The sequence below is a fragment of the Capsicum annuum genome, chromosome 1 (assembly GCF_002878395.1).
Source record: "Capsicum annuum cultivar UCD-10X-F1 chromosome 1, UCD10Xv1.1, whole genome shotgun sequence".
In the NCBI taxonomy this organism is placed as follows: Eukaryota; Viridiplantae; Streptophyta; class Magnoliopsida; order Solanales; family Solanaceae; genus Capsicum; species Capsicum annuum.
In genome coordinates, this window is record NC_061111.1 from 166,219,490 (window position 1) to 166,237,771 (window position 18,282).

An 18,282-nucleotide genomic window follows, 5' to 3' on the forward strand; every position below is an offset into this window, starting at 1 on the left:
GGGCGCCTCTTTTAGCACTACTGGCGGTCAGCGCCAAAATAGGTTTTATTCTTTGCCATCTAGCCAGGAGTAGGAGGACTCTCCCAATGTTGTTACCGGTATGCTCCGTATACTTTTGTTTGATGTCTATGTTTTATTGGACCCTGGATCTAGTTTTTCATATGTTACACCTCTGGTTGCTGTGAATTTTGAAATGAGTCCTGAAAATATTCCTGAGCCTATCTTAGTTTCTACCCCAGTGGGTGATTTGATTGTTGCCCAGAAAGTGTATAGAAAGTATCCTGTTACAGTCCTTCATAGATTCATGTTATCTGATCTGATTGAGTTAGACATGGTGGATTTCAATGTTATTCTAGGTATGGACTGACTTCATTCTTGTTATGCCTCTATAGATTGTCGTACCCGAGTGGTTAAGTTTCAATTTCCTAATGAACCTATGTTTGAGGGGTCTGGGAGTTCTGTATCTCCCAAGAGTTATTTTATCTCATATATTAAAGCTAGAAAACTTATCTCCAAAGGGTGCATTTATCATCTGGTCAGAGTCAAGGACACTAAGTCTGAGACTCTAACTCTCCAGTCAGTTAGCATAGTCAATGAGTTTTCTGATGTCTTTTCAGAAGATCTCCCAGGGATACCTCCTGATAGAGAGATAGAGTTCAGGATCAATCTTCTTCCCGAAACTCAGCCCATTTTTATTCCTCTTTACCATATGGAACCTACAGAACTTAAGGAGTTGAAAGAGCAACTTAAAGATCTGTTAGATAAGGGTTTCATAAGGCCCAGTATTTCTTCTTAGGGTGCTCCTGTGTTATTTGTGAGAAATAAAGATGGTTCCTGCATATGTGTATTGACTATCGCCAGTTGAATAAAGTCACTGTAAAAAATAAGTATCCTTTTCCTAGAATAGATGATTTGTTTGACCAATTTCAAGGTGCAAGTTACTTCTCAAAGATAGACCTTTGATCCGGCTATCATCAACTCAAAGTTAGGGAGTGTGACACCTTGAAAATAGTTTTCTGAACTCGCTATGGTCATTTTGAGTTTTTTGTTATGTTCTTCGAGTTAACTAATGCCCCAACAGCTTTCATGGACCTCGTGAATCGAGTGTTCAGACTATATCTTGACATGTTTGTTATCATATTTATAGACGATATTCTAGTGTACTCCCATAGTGATAATGAACGTGTAGATCATCTCCGAATTGTCTTGCAAACTCTTAGAAACCATCAATTGTTTGCCAAATTCAGCAAGTGTGAGTTTTGGTTGAGCTCAGTTGCTTTTCTGGGTCATATCATTTCTTTTGAGGGTATTAGAGTTGATCCCCAAAAGACAGAAGTTGTTAGAAACTGGCCTAAACCTATCTCTCCGACTGACATCTAAAGTTTCTTGGGTCTACCCAGCCATTACCGCCGTTTTGTTGAAGGTTTCTCCTCTCTAGCGTCTCCTATGACCTAGTTAACCCAAAAGAAAGTAAAGTTCTTGTGATCCGCTTCTTATGAGAAAAGTTTTTAGGAGTTGAAGACTCGACTTACTTTAGCCCCTATTTTGACTTTGCCTGATGGTGTTGAGGGTCTTGTAGTATTTTGTGATGCTTTTAGAGTTGGTTTGGGTTGTGTATTAATGCAAAAGGGTAAGGTGATAGCTTATCCTTCTAGATAGTTGAAACCCCATGAGAAGAATTACCCCACCCATGATCTTAAGTTAGCTGTTGTTGTGTTTGCTCTAAAAATCTGGAGACACTACTTGTATGGTGTTCACGTTGATGTTTTCACTAATCATAAGAGTTTACAATATGTATTTACCCAGAGGGATTTGAACCTTAGGTAGAGAAGGTGGTTAGAGCTGTTAAAAGATTATGATATGAGTGTATTGTACCATCCAGGCAAGGCTAATGTAGTGGCAGATTCCCTAAGCAGGCTGTTTATGGGTAGTGTTTCGCTTATTGAAGAAGGTAAGAAAGAGTTGGCCCGTGATGTGCACCGTTTGGCTAGACTGGGGGTTAGGTTGTTTGACTCTGCTGAAGGTAGTATAGGGGTGCAGAGTAGTTTCGAATCCTCCTTGATTTCGAAAGTAAAGGAGAAGAAAAACTTAGATACTAGTTTGGTCAGACTAAAAGAATCAGTCAAGGACCAAAAGGTGGAGGTTTTCTCCCAAGGGGGAGATGGTGTGTTGAGATTGTAGGATAGATTATGTGTTCCGAATGTTAATGATCTGAGATAGAGAATTATGGCTGAAGCGCATGGCGCGTGATATTCTATTCATCCTGGTACTACCAAGATGTACCGCGACTTGCAGGAAATCTATTGGTGGAGTGGCATGAAGAAGGATATAGCAGCATTTGTGGCTAAGTATGCGACGTGCCAACAGGTTAAGGTAGAACACCAAAGACCTAGTGGTATGATGCAGGAGTTCGGTATTCCCACTTAGAAGTGGGAAGAGATAAACTGGATTTTGTGACTAGTTTACCTCCTTCCCGACGCCATCATGATTCTATTCGGGTTGTTATGGATAGATTGACTAATAGATTGACTAAGTCCTGTGCATACTTCTTATACTGCTGAGTATTATGCTTGATTGTACATTCGAGAATTAGTCAGATTGCATGGAGTTCCCTTGTCCATCATTTCAGATAGGGGTACTCAATTCACTTCGCAGTTTTGGGGAGCTTTTCAGAATGGTCTTGGTTCCTAAGTGCATTTGAGTTCTGATTTCCATCCATAGAAAGATGGTTAGGCTGAGAGGACCATCCAGACCTTAGAGGATATGTTGAGAGCATGTGCTCTTGACTTTAAGGGGAGTTGGGATGAGCATTTACCATTGATAGAGTTTGCTTACAATAACAGTTTTACTCTAGCATTGGCATGGCTCCATTTGAGGATTTGTATGGGAGGAAATGTAGGTCACCCATTGGTTAGTTTGAAGTGGGTGAAGCTGTCGTGAGTGGTCCTGATTCAATCTTTGAGGCTATGGAAAAAGTCAAAGTGATTAGAGAAAGACTGAAAATCGGACAGAGTCGTCAAAAGTCGTATGCTGATGTGAGGAGAAGAGACCTTGAATTTGAAGTTGGTGACTTGGTTTATTTAAAGATTTCACCCATGAAGGGAGTGAAGAGATTTGGGAAGAAGGGAAAACTTAGTCCCCGTTATGTTGGCCCCTACAGAGTGCTTAGTCGTGTTGGTTAGGTAGCATATGAGGTTGAGTTGCCTTTAAAGTTATCTTCTGTTCACTCTATCTTCCATGTCTCCATGCTTAGGAAACACGTTGGTGATTGTGTTGTTGTGGATCTTTCAGAAAATCCTGATATACAAGATATTTTTTCTCTTGAGGAAGTTCCTGTTGAGATTTTAGATCACCAAGTTCGAAGATTAAGAAACAAAGAAGTTCCCTTGGTCAAGGTGTTGTGGCGAAACCAATCTGTTGAAAGTGCAACTTGGGAAACCGAGATGGATATGCGATCCAAGTATCTGCACCTACTTTCCATAAGCCCCAATCAATCCGAAGGTACCATTCTGCTCTAAATCATTCCTTTTCTATGCAGAATTATAGTAGTTCAACAGTTATTTTATACTATTCAGCTGTGATTTCACGAGTCATGCACTCCTTGCTGTGTCCGAAATGTAGAATGAAGTAGAGGCAAGATTATCAAGTTGCTTCAACTGTGTACCCTTCAATTTCTCTTTACTCTTAGTATACCCAGCATCATTCGAGGACGAATGTCCCCAAGGGGGAGATATTGTAATGCCCCGTACTTTCCTAAGCTAGAAAGCAAACCGTTGTTCGTACATATGAAACCCCCAATTCTATAAGTCATATTTGGGCACATGAATTGCCAAGAGTACCCTAGTTATAAGAGATCTTATGATGTGTTAAGTGTGGTTATAGGAGTCACTTAAGATAGTACAAGCTAAGAGTTTCGAAATCCATCATGTTTTAGTGTTTGAATTCCCAAAGTTCATCATTGGATGAGCATAACTTGATAAATATATGGTATTTCTGCATATTTCTACCCACCAACTTATAGGGAATCGAATTATCTTTCCAACGATACCAATTTCATCAAAATCCGACACCCAAGTAAGGAGTTATGGCTTTACGAAGTAGAATGCGTCGCCAAACCAATCGTACATGGCTACTGGAATAGGTGTGCGATAAGTAATGTGGCGTATACCTAAATATGTGCGATAAGCAATGCGGCGCATACTTAAATATATACGATAAGCAATGCGGCACATATGTAAATGTATGCGATAAGCAATACGGTGCACACTTGGTGTTTCAGGTAGTAAAAACACTTCGTTTTGAGTTATTTTGAGGGAAATTAAGTCTTTTGGCACTCCTTACACACCCCTAAACTTGAACTTATGAATTTAATAAAATCTAAACACATCATAACCCTATTATCAATCTAAGTTCATCATCCAAGAGCACTAAAGGAGAAAAACACCTAGGGTTGCAAAATAAACATTAAGGGTCCAATCTTTCAACGAATCCGTTACCATAAAGGTATGTGGGGTTTTCAACAAGAACATCCTTTCGTTCTTGTTCCCAAAAAATTTGTATTATTTTACGAAGATACATGATTTTACATGTTTAATTATGAATTTGAGATGGAAACTATTATCCAATATTCTAGTTCAAGAAACTGTGATATTTTTGTGATCTTAAAGATAAATTCCTTGATTTTTGATGTTAATATCATGTTTCAAGTTGAATTTCCAGATTTTCATATGAGTTATACTTGTTTTCTATACAAAGTATGAATCTTGAAATGTTTTGCTCAAGTGTTGATATATGGGATTTAAACCCTCTATGAGATTATGATCTTTGGTGAAGTAATATGTTATACACACCTTGATATTTGAATGATTTGACCTTTTGGTCTTGAAAGAGTTATTTTTGAACTCGAATGAGAAAATAAATCCACATGTTGATTTATTATGAAAAAGGGGCAGCATGATAGCTCCCGATATGAATTGTTGAATTACGTTGTTGTGGATTTTCTTTTGAAATTATCTAAGCTAAGTTCGGGAGTAGTCTTTAGCACCGAGTGGGAGGTATAGCTGTGATTGGTACTCCCCTAGAACTACATGCCCCGGTAAGATGTGAGCGTAAGGTGGATTGATATAGTGATCACTAGTGAACAAAAGATTTAGGTCCTACTCTGATGGCAAGGATAGGACAGCTCTTCCCAACATGGGTTGGACGTTGGACTCCATGTAGCTCACATGGATTATGTCGGTTGTAAGAGACTCCCAGTGTGTGTGTGTATTCTTCTGATTGAGATGAAAAATGTAATAGTTTGAAAGTATGAGTTGAGAAAGTTATCATTTTTGAAGAATTTGATGAATATTTCTATATCTTAAAGAGAATTGTTATGAAAGCTACTTGTTTTGATGACTTGAAAATGATTATTAAAGTGATTGGGATTTACTATGATGACTCACATGTTTTCACCGATATGTTTTACTCTATGGTGATTATGATGATTTTATTTCGAGCTATCTGAGTCTCTTATTACAGCATGCATATTTTCCTATGAATATTTGTGATATAGCACTTTTATCAAAACTTTCATACACCCTCATATACTCGGTCCATATTCCATGGTGCTGACCCATGTATTCATACGTGGGCTACATTTTCCCTATAATATAGGTCGAGGTGCTCATTCCCAGGCTTGACGTGATTCTCCGAGCACATTGGTCTACATTTTCTGCAGCGGTGAGTCCTCATGGTTCGAGGACTGGTTATTTCAGATTTTACTCTTTTATTTTGAGTTATCATTTTATTCCCTGGTGTTAGGGTCAGCTGGGGTCCATCCTAATGGCTCTGTGTTATACAGTTTAGTAAAGGCTTGTCAAACTAGATGGTTAGATTGATCAATTTTGTGGAGAAGTCGTATTTTGTTACTTTCCGCATCTCTTTCGTCTTGAATTATGATATTATGGAGAATATCTTGATGTTTGATTATAGTAATCCTGTCAATGAGTGTTGAATGGTATGAAAACGGCTCAAAGGGTTAGCTTGGGCTACTTGTAGCCTTAAGCACCGTGTGATGCTTTGGGACTCATTTTCGGGGCGTTAAAGAAGTTAGTTCTCACTGACAAAAAATGAGCCGACTTTTTCATCCTTTCCACAATGACCCGAACTGAATCAAATTGATTCTGAGACCGAGGGAGACCAGTAACGAAATCCATGTTGATCACTTTGCACTTCCATTCAAGTCGCTCAATTTCTTGATACAATCCTCCAGGCTTCATGTTCTCAACTTTTACTTGTTGACACCATGCACTTGGCCACAAAATTAGCCACATCCCTCTTCATATTGTTCCACCAATACATCTACTTGAGGTCATGATACATTTTCATTGAACCAGGATGAACAACATAGCGCAACTCATGCGCCTCAACCAAGATCCTCTCTTGTAAACCATCTACATCAGCTACACATAACCTTCCTTGGTACCGCAAAGTACCATCACCACTAATCTCATAGTCCATCACCTTATGCCTACCTATATTACCCTTGATCCTAATTAAGACAGGATCTAACATTTATTTCTCCTTGATTTTAGCACTAAGAAATGACCACGCCACTTTCTGCACCAACACACCACTACTCGAAGTTCGAGAGGCGAATTCCAAGGTTAGCAAAACGGTGAATGTCCTTTACCAACTCCTGCTTTCATTTATCCACATAAGCCAGACTCCTCATAGATAACCTGCTGAGAGAATCAGCAACCACGTTAGTTTTACCTAGGTAGTAGGGAAGACTCATGTCATAATCCTTGAGAATCAGAAGCCATCTCATTTGCCTGAAGTTAAGCTCTTTCTAATTAAACACATATTGTAGGTTCTTATGATCTGAAAAGATATCCATATGCACTCCATACATATAGTGGCTCCATATTTTCAACGGGAACACCATACCTAGAAATTTTAAGTAATGAGTCGAATAATTCCTCTCATGCACTATCAACTGTATATAGGCATAAGCTATCAACTTTCCATGCTGCATCAGAACACAACTAAGTCCCACACGGTCTACATCACAGTAGATCACAAACCCATCAGTACCTTTAGGCAAAGTCAAGACCATAGCCTAAGTCAGCTTATCCTTCATCTTTTCGAAACTCCCCTCACAAGCATCAGATTACAGGAAGTTTACCTTCTTTTGATTCAACTTAGTCAAAGAGGCAGTTATAGTTAAAAAAAACTCTCCACAAACCTCCTATAGTAACCAGCTAAACCAAAGAAGCTTCGAATATCAGTTGGAGTCATGGGTCTAGGCCACTTCTTCACCACTACAACTTTCTGTTGGTCCACCATGATCCCTTAACTAGAAAATATATGACCCAGAAAAGTGACAGCGTCCAACTAGAATTCACATTTCAAAATTTTGGCATATAACTGCTCTTTCAAGGTCTGTATTACAATGCGAAGTTGATTCGGACAATCCACCTTGCTCTTAGAGTAAACCAAAATGTTATCAATGAATACAACGATAAATAGATCCAAAAAACTGATAGAAGACCCAATTCATCAAATCCATAAATGTCGCAGGGGCATTAGTCAACCCGAAAGACATAACCAGAAACTCAAATTGACCATATCAGGTATGGAAGGCAATCTTAGGAATATCCACCTCCCTAATATTTATGTGATGATACATGGATAGAAGATCAAATTTGGAGAAAAACTTAGCACCCTACAACTGATCGAACAAATCATCTATCCTTAAAAAAAGGTACTTATTCTTTACCATCACCTTATTCAATTGTCATTTATTAATACATATTCAAATGGAACAATCCTTCTTACGTACGAATAACATCCGTTCATCCCACTGGGACACATTAGGATGGATGAAACCCTTATCTAAAAGATCCTTAAGCAGCTCCTTAAGGTTCTTTAACTCAGCTGGAGCAATTCTATATGGGGAAATAGAAATTGGAAGAGTATCCGGAACAAGATCAATTCCAAACTCAATCTCCCTATCAGGAGGAACACCAGGAAATGTCATCAAGAATGACCTCAGGAAATTCATTCACCACCGGTACATAATGCAAAGAAGGGCTATTTGAGTTAGAATATTTAACTCGGACTAGATGGTAGAGACACCCATTGGAGATTAATCTCCAAGCTCTAAGATATGATATGAAAAATCCCTTTAGGAGCTAGGGAAAAATCCTCTCATTTGATAACCAGCTCATAAGGTATTTTAAAGATGACCTTACGAGTCCAACAGTCTAGAGAAGCATAGCACGAGTGCAACCAATCCATCCCAAATATGATATCAAAATCCACCATATTTAATTCAAACAGGTCTACCACAGTGCCTTTGCTACCAATAGATACCACACATACACCCTATAGACTCTTCCAGCAATCACCAAGTCCTCTTACTGAGGTAAAAAATAGAAAAAGGGTTCGAAACACACTCGGGACGGAAATCAAAATGCACATCCACAAATGGGGTCACATAAGAGAGAGTGGACCCAGATCAAGTAAACAGTACACATCTCGAGAAAAGAGTTTCAACATACCAGTCACGACATCAGGTGATACCTCGGACTCCTGGCGGGTAGTTGGAGCATAGAGATGGTTCCGACTAGTGCCAAAACTAGATGGTGCACCATTTGGTGTCGGAGCAGAAGATGAAGAAATAGGAACCTTGTTTTCCCTAGAGGCTTCCTTAACAATATGACAGTTTCTAAGCATGTGCCCTGGCTAACCGTAGCTGAAACACCTTTTCATCATAGAAACCCCAATGCAACCTACCATAAACATATAGGGAAGATACAATGGAGAAAATTGGGCCCCACTAGCCTAAGATTGGGCACTCTGTACCTTGAAGTTGTCACTACCTTGGAAACATATATCACCCAATGGCTTTGGATAGAGAGCACTAGACGTCAAGTAAGACCAAGAATTTCGCCACTTCTTCTTGCGACACTTCTCGCCATCCCTGTCACTCTGTTGTTTGCCACCATCTTGGTCAGAGAACCTAAACTTTTTGCCTTGTCTCTCCCTTGTCTTAGACTGCTTCTTCTTTTCTTTCTCCACCTAATGCATGTACACAACCAACCTAGAGATGTCCATGTATATGATAGATAAGGCATCCTTAATTTCTAATATTGAGTCTCGGAAAAACCTGAAAGAAAACTTTCTCATTATCGCTCTCATACTAAAAACTATCTCTGGAGCTTACTGCGATAACTGGTGAAAAATCAAGGCATACTACTTGACTAACATCTTACCTTGCTTCAGATTAAAAAACTCTTCCATCATTGCTTCCCTTAACTCCTGAGGAAAGAAGCGGTCTAGAAAAGCAATAGAAAAGTACTCCCACAGAGATGACTTAGCATCGTCACTCCTTGACTGATCTTATTCCATGTACAATTGGTACGCCACATCTTTCAGCAGGTAGGTGGCAAACTCAACGCCCTCCACATTCGTGGCATGCATAACTTAGAAAATATTTTCCATTTCATTTAAAAAACCTTGAGGTTCCTCCTCAAACTTAACACCAATAAAGGTAAAAAAGTTCAACCTTATGAACTAGCCAACCCTTGTGGCCTCAGAATATGGAGTAACAGATACACCATGCTAAGCTTGAGAACCCACCAACTGAGCCAACATATCAATTGACTGACAAAACTCAGCATTCATCACATTAGCCTAAGGAGCTAAAGGAGCAGTGGAGGGAACTGGTAGAACTCCAGGAGCGCAATCAGGAACTAGACCCCTAGATTAGGTCTAGACACTATAAGTAGATCGGGACCCATAAACATTGTCCTTAGGTAGGATAAAAGAGTTTTTTTGAGTTTTATATCGTCGAGGAGGCATAATCAAAAAAACAAACAAACAGGAATTAGAGGAGAATTCAGTACCTTAGACTCTACAGCTTAAAAATAGAACACAATAAAGAGAAACATTCCTAAATACCAAGGTAGCCTCTCCCTTATGAGTGTGGTATGCTACAAACCCTTAAAAGAACTCTACTTGATATATCTTTATGGACTCCCAGTGACCATGAACATAGGGCTCTGATACCAATCTCACATGACCTAAACCAGGGCATAGTCGTGTTGGGTGCCTAAAGCCCAATCGAGATCAGAGACCACTATGGCTTGCTCTTGAAAAGAATAATCAAGCAACCTTCTTCTGGCCCAACCACAACCTCCTTGCAACCCTTGTCGCATGAATTCCAAACATATAAAAAGATAGAACAACTAAAATAGAAAGGCATCTAAAAAAATTCATAACCAAAACTATCCAAACATCCAACAAAGCATCAAACCGGTGTCAACTCCAATACAAACACCAATTCCAAGGCTAACACCAATATAGACACCACCCATGCCTATAATAATCACACAAAGCCTCTAGTTGAAAACCAAGATAATCCGATCGGCACATGCCCCCAGCCATAGCCAAAACCAAAGTCAAAGAAAGAAATTAAAGATTTAAAACAAATCCATAGTGTAAAATGAGGTATTTAAGAGTATAGATGCCCACTACTTCAGCCTAACACAAAGTTGTCCCTAAATCCAAGATCACTGAGAAGGAGAAGTAGTATGGTCGGTTCCTACATCATATGGGGATACAATACTCAAAGACGTGTTAGTGGGTAAATGCTAGCATGTACTCAGGATTAAGACTAAAATGATGCCATTATTCAATACCAAAGTAAATAGTCATATACAATCACATAAATATATGTGTATATATACCATATCGGGAATGGGAAACTGGTTTAGCATGCATTTAAAACCTTAACCTGGGTTGTGTAGTTTTATCGTCATAATCCACCAATGGGCTATATAGGTCAAGTGTTACCCCCTGAATGGGCCCAGTACTAGTAGCTGCATAACCCAAAGATATCATAGGGACCGAGGATTCCTGTGCACCCTTCGCCCTCCATGATACATATATACAAGTATAACTTGGGGATTCCCCTGTACCCCACAAGCATATGGTCATCATTACCAACCCTCGTGTCAGCAAAACTGAGTTTACAATGTCCGGCAATCGGACTCACTCCTTCAAGATTAGCTATTATAACCCGCCATTGTTGCCTAATTAAAACATTTAGCACATGAACAAACCACCAACTCTTAGAGTTAACTATCAAGGCCTTATAAAGAGGTATCATCATACCAACTTTGGCTTGCAAGCAATGTCATTAGCCAAGTCTTAGGGGATTCCCATGCACCCCACACGATTCCCAATTAAACTAAAACCAGGACCATCAAGGCCTTTATAAAAAATTTAAACTTCCAAACCAATTCAAGTTCCATTACCATATTATGCAATGCAAGATTTCAAAAATAGTCAAACTATGTGACAAAAGCATTCTCATAGACACTTTAACAAACATGTTGAGGGCATATGATTTCCAAAACCAAAAACCATGCATCAATTCACCATTTCCATGCAACCACATGCTCAAACCATAATTATAATAGGAAAACCATAAGAAAAACATGGGAAAACACTATCCAACCATGAACAACCAGCAACCCCAACATATATTTCAAAACCCAAATAATATCAAAATAATGCCATGAAAATCATTCACAAAAACATGCTTTTAGTTGAACTAACAATGAGGGAGGAGTAATATGCCTTAGAAAACAAGGAATACGAAGAGAAACAACCCCTTTAGAGCCTTAATTGATTGCCTTAAATAAAACCCTAGCCTTTCTTAAACCAAGAGCTTGAGAGTGATTTGACAATGTTTGATCATGAATAATAAGTTAAAGAAGCCTCTAAAGGTGTTTTATGCCGTTGGGGCAAAAGGATTTATTATAAGAAATGTCCAAAATACCCCCAACTTAAACTATAAAAAAGATGCGGGAGGGTATGATTGGACCCCTCAACTTGTATCCACACCATACGAGTCGTACCCATTACTCGTATCTTGATCAAAAAGTTGGACATCACACTTTACCCAACATATGACTCCTTAGCCTAACTCGTACCATCACCATACGACAAGTACCCTCCAAGTCTACCCTAAGCAGAACATCATGTCTATACACTGGACAATATATGGATGGACACTACACCCCTCATATCATGAACATATGACTCGTCCCCACCAACCCATGACCACGAGAAAAAATCAACCACCAAATATTAGACACCCTACAATTGGGTAACCTAACCCCTACCTACATTATACGCCTAGTATGATGAGTTGTATGTTGACCAGAAAGCTCAAGACTCAAGAAATTTGCATAGGCCAAAAGCCAGGAAGTTTTACCATATCATCGATGGAAAACAAACTTGCCTAATATCAATAAATAATTTCCACCACTACTTAGTGGAATCCCTCATCAATGTCATACAGGCAACCTCGTAGGACTCAACTAGCCCCATATTCATGAGTTTCTGGTGGAAGCTAACCAAAAATTCATAGGCATCCTCATTTGATCCACCTTTGAGCAGATCCATTTTATTGAACCTCTCAAAAAGACCCGACCTCAAATCGACATATTTTAAATGGTAAGTGGACCCAAACCACAAACAAACACATCTTACATAGTGGACCCTTAGCTCTTGAGAAAAGAAACCATCAAACAAGGCATAAGAAAAATCTTCCCACACGGCAGTACTGTCACCCACACCTATAATATATCCCACTTTTCGTACCATTGGTACGCCATATATTATAATTGATAGGAAGCAAAGTCAACACCTTTAACTTCTGACACATGCATAATTTGAAAGATCTTCTCCATTTCATTAATGAAACTTTGAGGATCTTCCTCAACCTTCACACCCGTAAACATAGGAGTGTACAACCTCATGAATTAGCCAACCTTTGTAGCCTCGAAGGGTGGAGCAAAAATAATACCACGCCCAAACTGAGAAGCTACTAATTGAGTTAATAGAGTAATAGAGCGGAGGATCTCAGCATTAGTAGCATCCCCTTGAGGTGACGGAGGAGGAGTGTCACTCTCATAAGCAAGGTTAGTAGGGACAGATGGGACCTCGTGAGAATGGTCAAATACTGCATCACTAGCCCAGGTCTGAACTCTAAAAGTTGGACGAGCTCCATTCATAAGGCCCTGAATTGGGATAGAAAGGTTTGCCTAAGTATTAGATCTCCTTGGAGGCATGATCTGAAAGATAAGCAAACAGAAATCAGAGGAATCCAAGACCTTAGACTCTATAGGTTGAGATTGAAACACAATAAAGGGAAATATTCCTAAATGTCTCATAGCCCCTCTCTTATAAGTGTAGCACGCTACACACCCATAAAAAAGACTCTACTTGACATAACTTTGTGGACTCCCAACTGACCTTGAACCTAGGATATGATACCAACTTAACACGACTAAAAACTAGGTCATATCGTATGGGAAATCTCTAGCCCAAGTAGGATCAGATATCGCCCCGTTAACATAACCTAACCATCACTTCGACCACAAGTGTCGGATAAACTTTGAACACAAATAAAGCAGCAAAAATAATACCATTGATCATAGTAAAAGAAGAGTCTAATCAAACCATTTATATTAATAAATTTAGCTAATATACCCATGTCTACAGTCATCCACAAAGCCTCTACAAATTTAATATCAAAAAACATGTCGGGACATACCCCCGAAAATTGCCAACATCAAGTCTAAATATGTCTACGACCAAAAATAAGAGACTATAAAATGTATGCCTTTCAAAAAATGGAAGCTCACCACTTCAATATCAACACACGAATAGCCCAAACACCTGCCCATTGCACAGGAAAAGAAGAGTAAGCTCTGACCAATATGTCGAGTGGGAACATAGTGTTCAGAGATGGTTAGCGGTTGGAGCACTAGTATGTAACTCAAGGATGAGGATAAAATAGTGCATTTTGTTCAAATCTAAGTCAAACCATAACACACAATCACGTTTACAATAGTATAGACATATATGAAGATGAATATACATATAGTTTATAGTATGCCAAATCATAGAACAAGTAATAACATTCATTCTTAAAGCATTCATTCATATGACACGGAGTGAAGGACTTCCACCCTTATAATTTAGAACATTAAACTTCTACATTAAATTAGACAAGAAGACGCGAACCTAAAGTTGTCATATTTTATATGGTAAGTTGACCCGAACCACAAACCAACACATCTTACATAGTGAGTAAACCCAAACCACAAATTGACATATCTTATAGGGTAAGTGGACTCAAACTACAAATTGGTAAATCTCATATGGTAAGTGGACCGGGACCATAAACTGACACATCTAATAGGATAAGTCGACTCGAACCAGAAATTGACATACCTTACATGGTAAGTGTACTCGAACCACAAACCTCCATAATCATTACTAGAAGACATTTGGACACTAACCCCTTTACACATATATTAATGCCCATTCAATTCAACATATAGGGACTCTAACTCATTTAACGAAATCAACTTCATAAGTGACCACAAGGTCTTCATGGAACCACTCTATCTATCAAACACATTAATAGTCCAATGCCTCGATTCAATTCATCATTCAATTCAACTTATGGTCATCCAGACCTTTACAAACCATTCATTCCTCCTTAGCAATCTTATACCACACTTTAGTTCACACACAATTCAAGTTTATGTTTAGGGGCTATAACCCATATAGCCAACCAACTACTAAGGAAATTCATTAACTTATTACATAGAAAACAAAGCCTTTACCAACCACTTACCAAGAATTTATACTCATATATGAACATCTTATCACATTAATATTCACTAGACTAACATCATAGTTCAATATACCATTAACATGTGACTAGTTAATTCTCTTAGACATTTTCACAAACATCTTGAGGAAATACTTTTATCAATACCAAACCCGAAGTAAAAATCATCAAACTTAGGATTTCTCATGACCCATTTTTTACCACAATAAAAAATAACCCACATGTGCAAACCATCACCAAAAAAATGTATAAACACAAGTTAAAGCAAGAATAAACAATACCCAACACTATGCTTCAAAACCTTCAAATTTGATTTCAAAATCACAACTTACAAGTCAGTATAATATTTTAAAACACATGATATTTTGAACTAACAATGATGGAAGAGATACATGCCTTATACAAGATGATTCACAGAAAGGACTTGACACCCTTCTTGCCTCTAGAGGAACAGTTGAGAAACCCTAGCCTCCAATCTTCAAGAGTGACTTAGAGAGTGTTTTGGTATGTTTGACCCAACAAATGATTGTTATAAAAGGATAAGATGAATTATATAATGAGGGGACTTAAGGGTTTTTGGGTGGGAAATGTCCATAAAGGCTTCATCTTAAAAGATAAAAGCCCAACCCGTAGGAGGGTATGACTCCCTCACCATATCGTACCCTATACTATGAGTAGTACCCCAACTCATACCATAGGCCTAACCAAAGACCACTACACTGACCAAGGTATGACCATAGACACATGACTCGTACCCAAGGGTATGAATGGTCCCCTAAACCGTACCTTGACCCGTACCCAAGGCAGTGTCATTATTACAACACCTAAGACTTTATACGACTTTGCATAGTAAGACTCATACCTAATGGTATGGCCATGGGGAGGCTAAATTTTATCTTAGTTAGTATGTAACCCCCACCACACTACCTAGGATATGAGTGGTGGATCACTAAGTCGTTTCCAAGGGTACAACTAGTACCCTGAGTCATATCATGGACAGAATGTCCAAAACTCAAAATTTTTTGCAAGGCCAAGGTCTTCAGTGTATCAACCCAATCAAGTAGGGTGACCCAACCGAGACAATTATAGAAATATAAATACACCATCCAAGAATTAAAACCTAAAATACTATACAAATAGGTGAAATGCATCTAAATACTCATCAAATAGTGCAACATAGCAATTTGATCATACTCAACTAGAATTATGTAATGAATGGACGCAATTATAATGCATATGCATTTACACACCCACTGAGAAATGGCTTCTAGGTCAGGACCCATAAAGGACTCACAAGGTCCATGTATTGAGCAGGTGCGTACTCCAATCCAATATATAATATGTACAGGTGTGGACGCTGAACCTAATATATAAAAATATTATGCAGGGATGCAATACGATCTCATATGAAATGCATTGCATGATAATATATAGGGATGCAACTTTGACTCTCAAACAATAATCAATCAATAATCTTTCGGCAAAATATTTTGTATCTAAAAAAATAACATATATCAACCCAAATTATCTCTTAAATATAGTAAGTAGAAATCTCTCATTACTCCAATTACATACAACTAACACTATGACACTTTAAAAATGACTCAAAGAAATTCACAATTTGCCTTAAAATAAGACCCACGAAGAAACCTAGAATCAAATTAATCAAATTTTAGCTTCACCCTTTCAAATAGCTTTTGATTGAGCCCAATTTATTGAAGTATAAAGTCTACATAAGAAGAGGAAACTAATGATATCTATTTTTATAAATTCTTACTCTGAAAATCCTAGGCTTAAAATTTGAATTTGTGAAAATTGTAACTGCAGAACAACAACCTTATAATAAGATCTGGGAAGTCTAAAGCCCATCATTGCACTATCATTTTATTAAAATTATATTTAATAACATGAAAAATCTTTGAAAGCCAAAGCTAAATAGGAGAAAAGTAAAGTGAAATTATCAAATAATAAATTATTACCTATCATTCACTAATCCTAATTATAGACTTAATAATAGTCTTATCATTAAACCATAACTTCATCTCACTTTCTTGACCCCTAAATCTATATTTCCTTATTTAGTTCCATACATATATATACACACACACCCTTTTATAAATCACAGTGTAAAATTCTCACATAAACACTAAGTCCTCTCTATGCCGTAAGAGATTGGAACTTCGGTCAAAATTATATATATATATATATATACACACACATATATATACACACACAGACACACACCCCTTTACAAATCACAGTGTTAAATTCTCACATGAACACTAAGTCATCTTGATGCCGCAAGAGGTTGGAACTCCGATCAAAAAAGTTTTATCTTGTGCGGGACCAAGGGTTAATCTAACTCTTTACTTATTCTCTTTTCATTTGGGTCATATTTATAAGGATATAAAAGAATTATGGGCGAAGCCCATCACCCATCAATTAAATTAGTTATCTGAAATAGCCTAAATTCATCCGCAAAATCGTTGAACAAATCAAATAAGTTAATTGACAAAAAAGAATGTTCAAAACCTATTGAAAATACTAAAACACCAATTCTAAGTCATCTTGGTCGAAAGTTGAAAATGGTCATACTCAACATTTATAAAACTCAATAACCCAATCCATGATATAAGTGGCTCCTAAATATCTCACAGTTCGTACTACTCATCCTCATAAGTCATAAATTGTGTACACAAACTAAGGGGAATGCCAAAATAGGGAAAACAAGAAATATTCATAAAATGACTTGGAAGGCCATTATATAATCTACCACTAAAACAATAGTCATCTTCAAACGTAGAGATAAAAAAGATACCTAAAGTGTCAAAAAACTGAGGATATCTACTTCACGTGTCAGACTCGATCTCCCATATAAACTTCTTAATTAGGCAATGCTTCCACAGAACTTTCATCAAATCAATACTCTTGGAGCTCAACTTCCTATTCTTCTTGTCCAAAATGGTTACAAGATCCTTCTCAAATGCTAAATTATGATTAAAACTTATTGAGTCTTATTAAATCACATGTGAATTATCTAGATGGTAGCTTTTCAACATAGAGACATGACAACCAGATGCACAACTCAAAGAACTGATGGCAAAGCCAACTTATAAGTTATCGGTGCAACACATTAAAGGACCTCAAAATGGACAATATACCTCAAGCTAAGTTTTTCTATATTCCTAAACCTCATCCCCCCTACATGGATGATACTGTAAGCAAAACCCGCCTACCATTTATAAACTTTAAGCCACAAAACTTTTTGTCAGCATAACTTTTGTAACTACTCTGAGATACTATAAACAGATCTTGGATCAATCTCACTTGATCCATCAAATCTCTCAAAAAATTAGTGTTTTAAGGTCTAACTCCAAAGAAATCAGACCACCCCAATATAGATCTATAGCTCATCCTATACAAATCCTAAAACAGTGACATCTGAATATTGAAATGGTAGCTATTATTATAGGATAACTCAGCCAATGGCATAAATTGATCCTAATGACCACTAAATTGTATCACATAAGCTTACAATATAAACTTTAACAATTGAATGGTTTTCTCTAACTAGATCT